Below are 10849 nucleotides of genomic sequence, written 5' to 3'. Positions count from 1 at the left end.
CACTTTGAGGTCTGTGGATATAGAGGGAAAAATTGGATCAGTGTCGGTTAGAGTTCCCGGGTAGCTCAGTGGTAGAGCGTTGGTACGTTAAACCAAAGGTCCCGGATTCGATACTCGGCTCCGGAACAATTTTTCCCTCGAAATTATTCAAATCAACTTTACAGGGAGTTATACCTGAATTCTTGATTTGCACAGTAGGGGTATGGTTTAAAAGGATCAACTCTGTAGTTTAAAAAATATATATATCAAAAAGCTAGGAATCTCACTCACTTCCTCTCTTAAATCATGCCGATGCAGATCTCTGGCATGCAGTAATCGCTTCATATGTGTTCACACGCTCGATCTAGCAAAGGCACAGATATGTCCTTGCAATGAATACAATACATCATGTTTACAACACTAACTCGAGAGTCTAGACCGTTGTCTGTGTTTGAAGTCTGTTTATAATTCCATTGTCTAGTTCTACTGTCCTTGTATGTTGACCCGTAATTGATGCTGACAGATTTTTGGCCCCCATAAATGATTCTAGTTCTGGAATCGACGGCAGATGTCTCTGAAATTATCCCTTATACCTGACAGGTATAGCACATCGGCTGACATCCATCTCCGTTCCCAGAAACTTGATCGAAAATGATTCTCAGAAACGGGCAATATCCTGGGGCAGATTTGTGTTTGAACAGCTGCGATGACTGTGACGAATCTGTGCCCGAAGTAATCTGTAGTTACTTCGTACCACCTTATGTTCCCTCTTCTGTCCAATCCTCTCTTCTCCGTATTCTTTACTTCCACCCCTTTATTTTATTTTCGTTCGTGTTACCTTTTCCTTCTAATGTGAGAGCTTTATGCATTTTAATATTTGAGAAATCTGGTGAAATTTCAATTTTAATACGTTAGTATTAATTACAGTAGGCCTTGGATGACTGAAATTGTGATGAGTTTGAAACAAACTAGCTTCGAATTCAACCAGCCCTATAAACCACAAAGGAGAAACAAATGAATGTGAAATAATAGTACATTATGCTCGTATGAAAATTATAGGCAAGTTTCATACGATTTTTTTATGCTCGACCATATTTCTAACTTGAAATTATTCACAAGTATTCATGTTATTTTTATGTGAGGAGCGGCACTGACCTTCTAAATTGTTAGATGTGCGCAGACGCGAAAGTATTGATTTTTTTCCGAGGCACGAATGTCATTGACCTTGATATAATCTAGAGAGTAACATGAAGATTATTCTTGATATAACCTGGAAATTGATTTAGAATTGAAAAACGAGATGACAAATTGAATTTATTTGAATATTATTTACAATTAACTCTAATTATTATAGTAACAGAACATAATCTTCTGCGACAGTATTGCATTTCCAGCCTCCGTGACTTTTCGCTAATTGTCTTTCGATTGCATATCCGAGAATAATCGATACTTGCGGTTTTATAATGGTACAGTGGTGATTTCTCATTGGTTGAACAACTGAATTATAATGAATAGGTGTACTTTAATGAGGTGCATTAAAGGGTACTACCAGGTATGTAATTACTACATTTCGACGTGGTCGAGCATAAAAATAATTTCATTTTTATTCAGACACAAATGGGGGTGATTAATAAACATGGAAAGTATAAAAACACGAATAAGCTTAATTTGACACTTTCTAATTCTAAAGTACTTAACAATGGTATTAATTTTAAAATTAATCTAATTTTCTCTAGTAGCATTGTTACTCATCACGATTTCAGACAACTCATTGAATGTTAATGTTATGTTTTATTTAACGACGCTCGCAACTGCAGAGGTTATATCAGCGTCGCCGGATGTGTCAGGAATTTTGTCCCGCAGGAGTTCTTTTACATGCCAGTAAATCTACTGACATGAGCCTGTCGCATTTAAGCACACTTAAATGCCATCGACCTCGCCCGGGATCGAACCCGCAACCTTGGGCATAGAAGGCCAGCGCTATACCAACTCGCCAATCAGGTCGATGACAACTCATTGACGTCATATCGATGTGTGAAATCGTTTCGACTATCATTTGTAGAAAATATATTGTATTTGTAATTTAAAAATATGATCTTGCAAAAATGTTGCACAATACACGTTTGTAAAATGGAGTACAAAATCTCGGAAATTGAAAAACTTGCTCTTCGAAAAAAAAAAAACACACACACACTACCCAACTTTGTATCGTGATATATCATTCTCGTTTTTCTTCAAATTCTTCTTTTTATTTTTTGTATTTTTTTAATTTATTTTTTTCGTAAGTTCCTATATAGGTCAACTATTGAGTTTCCTTTGTTTTTGATTCAGTAAAATTTAATGTAGTTGCTTATGTCTTTCCTCTACCAGTTTCGTTCTTCATTTTTTTTATTTCATGCTTCGAGATCTTATTCATTACAAGCTATGCGAAACAATACTGAACTGACCTCCCTTAAGTCACATCTCCAGGAAATGTTTATTCCTCCAATTCTTCTCCGGGAATCGAACGTGAGTCAGCTAATGCCATAACGTTGCCATTTGACTCATAAACTAATAGCAATCACTAAACGCATTACAAAGTTAGTCCTACAACCACAAAGCAGAAATGGATTCATATAATATACTGATGTTGGTTGCTTAGTAACGTCTAATTTTACCAGATGCAGAAAACAAAAGACTAATCTCTTAATATGCTTACTGAGTGCAGCTTGTACTCGGAACAAGAAATATAGCATTAATAACGGAACGATAGTGTCTGTTCTTCGAGTTGGACTGCGATCTCTAAATTCCAACATCTGACTGTAAACTGCATTACAAACATTTCTAGAGTTCTGGTTTGTTCGACTATGTTTAGGAATATGTTCATCATGTGTAATGTGATAATTCCCTCAGAATGGCTTGCTTTGGCTTCATATTAAATTAACTTTCGCTCTCATGTTCGCCTCATATACAGGGTGTACTATAATAGTTTTCTCAAAATTCAGATAATATAAATTGTAGCCATCCGCCGTTAACTTTGCAGATTTAAAGGGACGATAGGGTACATTTAAATGAATAGAAAACCTATATTACGTTTTTCGATTAAATGCACGGTTAATTAGAAAATTAAGTTTGAAGTTTTAGCAGTCCGGCAACATCGCCGCTAACACACTGTTCTCGTGATACAGATGTGAGAGCTCAATGAATTCTGTGTGTCTCTCTAGGTAAGCTGTTCTCAGGCATTCCGTGCTACTTTTCGCATCGTACATTGGCTTGAAATTAGAGGTATCTAAAATTAAATTTACGCGAAAACCGTCTACGCTATTGAAATACGCCAGAGGGATAAATGATTCTTTATTAGATATTCCATGGATATAGACAAAAATCACAATCCTATTTGCAATAATTACCGAATAAGAGATTGTTTAACATTTTGAGGGAAAAAAAAATTCTGAAAAGGTATTAACTTTCCACAAATAAGGTATTACAGTTTTTTGTAACATACAACATGAGCTATTCGCTCTGAGAGTTTGCAAGGCTGTTTCACTACCACCCTGTATATTAACAATAAAATTGTTACCATAGTAACCATAACCATAGTGCTTATGTATAAAAGCGAAAGAAATATTCCATAAAAATGTCTTTTCAGAAGATATTGAAAAACTATTGGATATCATTTAAACGTTTTTCTTAGGTTACGTCATAATCCGTAGAATAATGGAGCAAAATATTTAGTTTATATGGAAATATTCCTTTCTCAATAGGCCTACAAAAATTGACTTGTCTGGGGGTTTTGTCCAAATGTCCTCACTCATTACTATTACTACCAGTACTACTACTACTACTACTAACACTATTATTACTATTGCTACCACTATTATTACTATTACTGCTACTACTATGTTATTATTGCTACCACTACTACTATCACTACTACTAGTATTGCTACTAACTTACTACTACTACTATTACTGTTGCTACCACTACTACTATCACTATTGCTTCTATTGCTACTAATTTACTACTATTACTATTACTATTGCTACCACTACTACTATCACTATTACTACTATTGCTACTAACTTACTACTATTATTATTATTATTGCTACCACTACTACTATCACTACTATTACTATTGCTACCACTAATACTACTATTAATATTGCTACCACTACTACTATCACTATTACTAATATTGCTACTAACTTACTACTATCGTTATTGCTACCACTACTACTATCACTATTACTACTATTGCTACTAAATTACTACTATTATTATTGCTACCACTACTACTATCACTATTACTACTATTACTACTAACTTACTACTATTATTATTGCTACCACTACTACTATCACTACCACTACTATTGCTACCACTAATACTACTATTATTATTGCTACCACTACTACTATCACTATTACTACTATTGCTACTAACTTACTACTATTATTATTGCTACCACTACTACTATCACTATTACTACTATTGCTACCACTAATACTACTATTATTATTGCTACCACTACTACTATCACTATTACTACTATTGCTACTAACTTACTACTATTATTATTGCTACCACTACTACTATCACTATTACTACTATTGCTACTAACTTACTACTATTATTATTGTTACCACTACTACTATCACTATTACTACTATTGCTACTAACTTACTACTATTATTATTGCTACCACTACTACTATCACTATTACTACTATTGCTACTAACTTACTACTATTATTATTGCTACCACTACTACTATCACTATTACTACTATTGCTACTAACTTACTACTATTACTATTATTATTGCTACCACTACTACTATCACTACTATTACTATTGCTACCACTAATACTACTATTATTATTGCTACCACTACTACTATCACTACTACTAGTATTGCTACTAACTTACTACTATTACTATTGCTACCACTACTATTATTATTGCTACCACTACTACTATCACTACTATTACTATTGCTACCACTACTACTATTATTATTATTGCTACCACTCTACTACTTACTATCACTACTACTATTGCTACCAATAATACCATTACTATTACTGCTACTGCTACCACTATTACTACCATTGGCACTACTACTACTACTACTACAACTACCACTGCTACTACCTAGTTCTACCACTGCCAATATTACGATCACTGCTACCAGTACCAGTACTATCAAGTGTAAAGTTTGGGCTGATTTTGTTTGCTTCATTGTCATCTAGTTTTTCCCGTTCTTATATTTCACCCAATTAATATCGCCATGTTCAGTTTACTTTCACTTGCCGCCCTAATTAGAGACGATATAAATTCTAATGCCTCACAACTTTAAAACTTGTCGTAAATCAATGGCACAACGAACTCTTGTGTCTTCAGCTCTGAAACCGATGTCATTTGGCAACCCAAGACTCTACGCTGTGGAAAAAAAATGTAGTCTTAAATTTCACTCGCTCAAAGAAGCATTTGAAGGAATATAAATTATCTCAAAATTTGTGTTCAGCTTTTTAATAAACTGGTCGTATATCAAAATTTTTCTTGTGCCAAATTCCTGTCCGTGCCAAGAAGGGGCCAGAATAGAGACGAGAATTGTGTGACGACAACGTAAGCTGAAAATTACTGTCGTAGGCTTTAGAACCATTTATCTTGCACACAATTCGTTACCGTACTTGCCACTCGATCTGAAGTTAAGTGGTTCATATCCTGGCGATGGCAATGAGTACAAGTGTCCCTTGACGTCATAAAAGACAAATGAAGGTAAAACTTACATGCTTGCGCCCTTTTTTTCGTCCCCGCATTTTTTATTCCATTACCTTTGATAGACGACCGTTTGGCAGAGAAACTAGCTGCGGAATGGAATATCCTGGGTTCAATTCCGGGGATTCATCAAATCCCTATAAAACGTGAAACATTTATGGTTTTCATGGTTATTCTTGTGAGCATGGTTGAGATTGTAAGGATGTTTCGGATTTGAAATAAAAGTTTGATATTTCTTTCCATTTCTGTCTTCATACTCCCTGCATTTATTAAATACCCCAATTATGTAATACTTACTTACGGACTTTTAAGGAATCCGGGGGTTCATTGCCGCCCTCACATAAGCCCGCCATTGGTCCCTATCCTGAGCAAGATTGATCCAGACTCTACCATCACATCCCACCTCCCTCAAATTCATTTTAATATTATCCTCCCATCCACGTCTCGGCCTCCCTAAAGGTATTTTTCCCTCCGGCCTCCCAACTAACACTCTATATGCATTTCTGGATTCGCCCATACGTGCTACATGCCCTGCCCATCTCAAACGACTGGATTTAATGTTCCTAATTATGTCAGGTGAAGAATACAATGCGTGCAGTTCTGTGTTGTGTAACTTTCTCCATTCTCCTGTAACTTCATCCCTCTTAGCCCCAAATATTCTCCTTAGCACCTTATTCTCAAACACCCTGAACCTTTGTTCCTCTCTCAAAGTGAGAGTCCAAGTTTCACAACCATACAGAACAACCGGTAATATAACTGTTTTATAAATTCTAACTTTCAGATTTTTCGACAGCAGACTGGATGATAAAAGTTTCTCAACCGAATAATAACAGGCATTTCCCATATTTATTCTGTGTTTAATTTCCTCCCGAGTATCATTTATATTTGTTACTGTTGCTCCAAGATATTTGAATTTTCCACCTCTTCAAAGGCTAAATGTCCAATTTTTATATTTCCATTTCGTACAACATTCTCGTCACGAGACATAATCATATACTTTGTCTTTTCGGGATTTACTTCCAAACCTATCTCTTTACTTGCTTCCAGTAAAATTCCCGTGTTTTCCCTAATCGTTTGTGGATTTTCTCCCAACATATTCACGTCATCCGCATAAACAAACAGCTGATGTAACCCGTTCAATTCCAAACCCTCTCTGTTATCCTGGACTTTCCTAATGGCATACTCTAGAGCAAAGTTAAAAAGTAAAGGTGATAGTGCATCTCCTTGCTTTAGCCCACAGTGAATTGGAAACGCATCTGACAGAAACTGACCTATACGAACTCTGCTGTATTTTTCACTAAGACACATTTTAATTAATCGAACTAGTTTCTTGGGAATAGCAAATTCAATAAGAATATTATATAAAACTACTGTCTTCACCGTGTCATAAGCCTTTTTGAAATCTATGAATAACTGATGTACTGTACCCTTATACTCCCATTTTTTCTCCATTTTCTGTCGAATACAATATAACTGATCAATAGTTGATCTATTACGCCTGAAACCTCACTGATGATCCCCAATAATTTCATCTACATATGGAGTTAATCTTCTCAAAAGAATATTGGACAAAATTTAATTATGTAATAATAATAACAATAATAATAATAATAATAATAATAATAATAATAATAATAATAATGTCTCTTTAAGTTAAAATTAAGTTTAATATTTAATTAAGGTTTTACAAGTTTCCCCCCCCCCCACGTTACCTGGCGTTGTGAACAAATATTTTACAATGGGCATGCGCGATGATTAATTTTTCGACTTATAAATATTCTAACAGGGAAATCATTTTTATCACCATTATAAAAAAATATCTCCCTAACTTGTATTCGAACTCCTGACTCTGCATATGAAAGGCTTTCAAATTTATGATTTAACTGTTGGACAATGTCAGACGGTAATATGACGTCAATAGAGCGATGCCCCAATGCGTGTTCTTCAAAGAAGAATCTTGCAGGATATGCAGAAAATCTGTTGCTTGTATAAGTAGAGATTGTCGGTGCTAGAACTCCTAACTCCCGACAAGAAAGCCTCTGAATCACACACGGTTGTATTGACGTGGGGTTGTAAAGCTGCTTACAGGACACGCGAGGTAGAACCATCAACTACCACTTTATTTACGACATCTGTGCCTATTGTTGAAGACGGGCTGCCCATTCCACTGTCCGTGAACAAGTGGCAATCGCGAACTGACTGCCAGAAAGAGTGTTTGCTTCATAAATCTGTTCAACTTCTGTTGCGTCCATCTTCTTATATTGCTTAATTGTTTTGTTTCAAATTCCTGCATTATTCAAAGTGTAAGAGAAAAAAATCTTTACATTTAAGTATGAAATCTTTGTCCTGACGTCTCTCGTGTTACCATGGAAACAGAAGTATACGAGTAATGTAACTTTGTATCTCGTGGTTTTCGCTGCGGTCCGCCCAATGTTTTCCGCATTAATGTTATGTAATATTAATTGACATGTAGGCTATTTTTCTACTCGGTGAGTGAAAGGAAAGACCTTATGTCCTTAACTCTGCCATTACCATTGAAAATAAATCAAATAAATGAACAAATAATTTAATTGTATGAAAAATAATAGGACTATTAATTTCTATTACTAGAATGCTTTTTCAACAGTCTTAGAGGTGCAGTTTTGAATTATGAATAGATCGTCAACAGCATCACGAACAAGATTCAAGTGTTTCCTCATAATACCTGTGCCACTCGCAAAATATGACGTTACATCAATATAGTGGGATATTTTCATGTGCTTAGGTACGGTACCCCAGTTGTTACTTGTGTGACACTTAAAAACTGGTAATTTTCTTGTCCTCTTAACAGTATATTATTATGTTTTAATTCATTATTATTATTATTATTATTATTATTATTATTATTATTACCATTATTAATTAATTCATTCATTCATTTACTTTTCTGCCCAAGGGCAGGTCTTTCACTGCAAACTCAGCATTCTCCGATCTTTCCCATTTTCTGCCTTCCTCTTTGTCTCGTCATATGATCCATATATCTTAATGTCGTCTATCATCTGATATCTTCTTCTACCCCGAACTTTTCTCCCGTTCACCATTCCTTCCAGTGCATCCTTCAGTAGGCAGTTTCTTCTCAGCCAGTAACCCAGCCAATTCCTTTTCCTCTTCCTGATCAGTTTCAGCATCATTCTTTCTTCATCCACTTTTTCCAACACAGCTTCATTTCTTATTCTGTCTGTCCACTTCACACGCTCCATTCTTCTCCATATCAACATTTCAAATGCTTCTATTCGCTTCTCTTCACTGTTCATGTTTCTGCCCATACAATGCCAAACTCCATACAAAGCACTTCACTAGTCTCTTCCTTAGTTCTTTTTCCAGAGGTTCGCAGAAGATGCTCCTTTTTCTATTAAAAGCTTCCTTTGCCATTGCTATCCTCCTTTTGACTTCCTGGCAGCAGCTCATGTTACTGCTTATAGTACACCCCAAGTATTTGAAGCTGTCCACTTGCTCTACTGCCTCATTTAGAATTCGCACTTTTACCTTCTTTACTTTTCTTCCTATGACCATGGTCTTCGTCTTGTTTGCATTTATCTTCATCCCATACTGCTCACAGCTGTCATTTAGCTCCAGTAGCATATCTTTTAGTATCATCTCCTCTCCTGCTAACAACGCCATATCATCAGCAAATCTTATGCACTTTATTCTTCTTCCTCCTACTATCACTCCTCCCATGTTCTGAAAACAGTTCTTCACTAAATCCTCCAAGTAGATGTTGAACAGAGTAGGTGATAAAGGACATTCTTGACGTACTCCTCGCCCTATTTCACTTCCTTCTGACATTTCTTCTGCTATTCTGAATTTGACTTGTTTCATATAAAGATTACTGAACAGTCTTCTCTTATTATTATTATTATTATTATTATTATTATTATTATTATTATTATTATTACTATAGGATTTACTGTTATTTATAGCTTCTTTCATTCCGACCATTAGACGTACCTATTTAAATCTTACTGCAAATTGTATTTATTCATTCTAATTGCCTTATATTAATTCCTGTACAGACGTTACACCTAACCATAGAGATTTTCTCAAGTGAGTTGTCATTTATTTTTCTTTATTTCCTATGTTATTCTTTCAAGTTTCATATCAGTAAATTTACTAGCATGTAAAAGAACTCCTTCGGGACAAAATTCGGGCACACCGGCGACGCTGATGTAACCTCGGCAGTTGCGAGCGTCGTTAAATAAAACAAATTAAAAATTTTTCATTTATTTATTCGTCTGCCCAGTTTCTTTCTAAGTAGGCCTACTAGGCTGTGATTTTTAAAGCTCTACATTCAATTAGTTTTCCTCTTTATTTTCGTCTTATTCTAACGACTAGCCGTACCCGTGCGCTCCGCTGCACCCGTTAGAAATAAATATAAAGTAATTACATAATTAAAATAGGACGTTTGATCCAGGGAACATTCGTGTTTGATAGAAGGACAAATCGTTTAAGATGTTACTTAATTTAAATTGTATTAACAAATTAAAATGCGATCATTTTGATCCAGAAACCACTCATTTGGTCATAAAAATTATTTTAGGAAATACAGGAAACGAATGTACAGAATAGCCTATCAAGTTTTTTGTGCATAAGAAGCTATTTTAATCTTACCTGTCCTCGATTCACTCAGAAGTTACTGTAATAACATTATAGCATTATGTCCATCTAGAGAAACTACACTTTCCAATGGTATATTAATAATTACACAAATCGGTTAATTTAGCTTCCGATATTACTTCATACAAACACAGAAACATTCTCTGTAGGCTATCTTTCATAGCTTTCGATTGTTGTTGTCCAAGGCCCCTTATAGACGAAGTCATTTGTTTTTTATTTCACTACAGCGCCATAGATGGCGTTGTTATTGTAATTTTAAAACTCATTTATCTCATTAAATATCAGTCCTATTAAACTTTTGTATAGAATAAAACTTATCGGAAATTATTTTTAAAGAAATTTTTGTTATGTAACATTTTTCATGAAAATCAATAATAAGCGGGATATTTCGATTTATTTAATTCAGGCCCCCTTATAACCCCCATTTTAAATAAAGTATTTTGAATGCCATATAGCC

The sequence above is a fragment of the Periplaneta americana genome, chromosome 7 (genome assembly GCF_040183065.1).
Source record: "Periplaneta americana isolate PAMFEO1 chromosome 7, P.americana_PAMFEO1_priV1, whole genome shotgun sequence".
NCBI classification, from domain to species: domain Eukaryota; kingdom Metazoa; phylum Arthropoda; class Insecta; order Blattodea; family Blattidae; genus Periplaneta; species Periplaneta americana.
Note: the sequence above shows the minus strand (reverse complement) of the source record.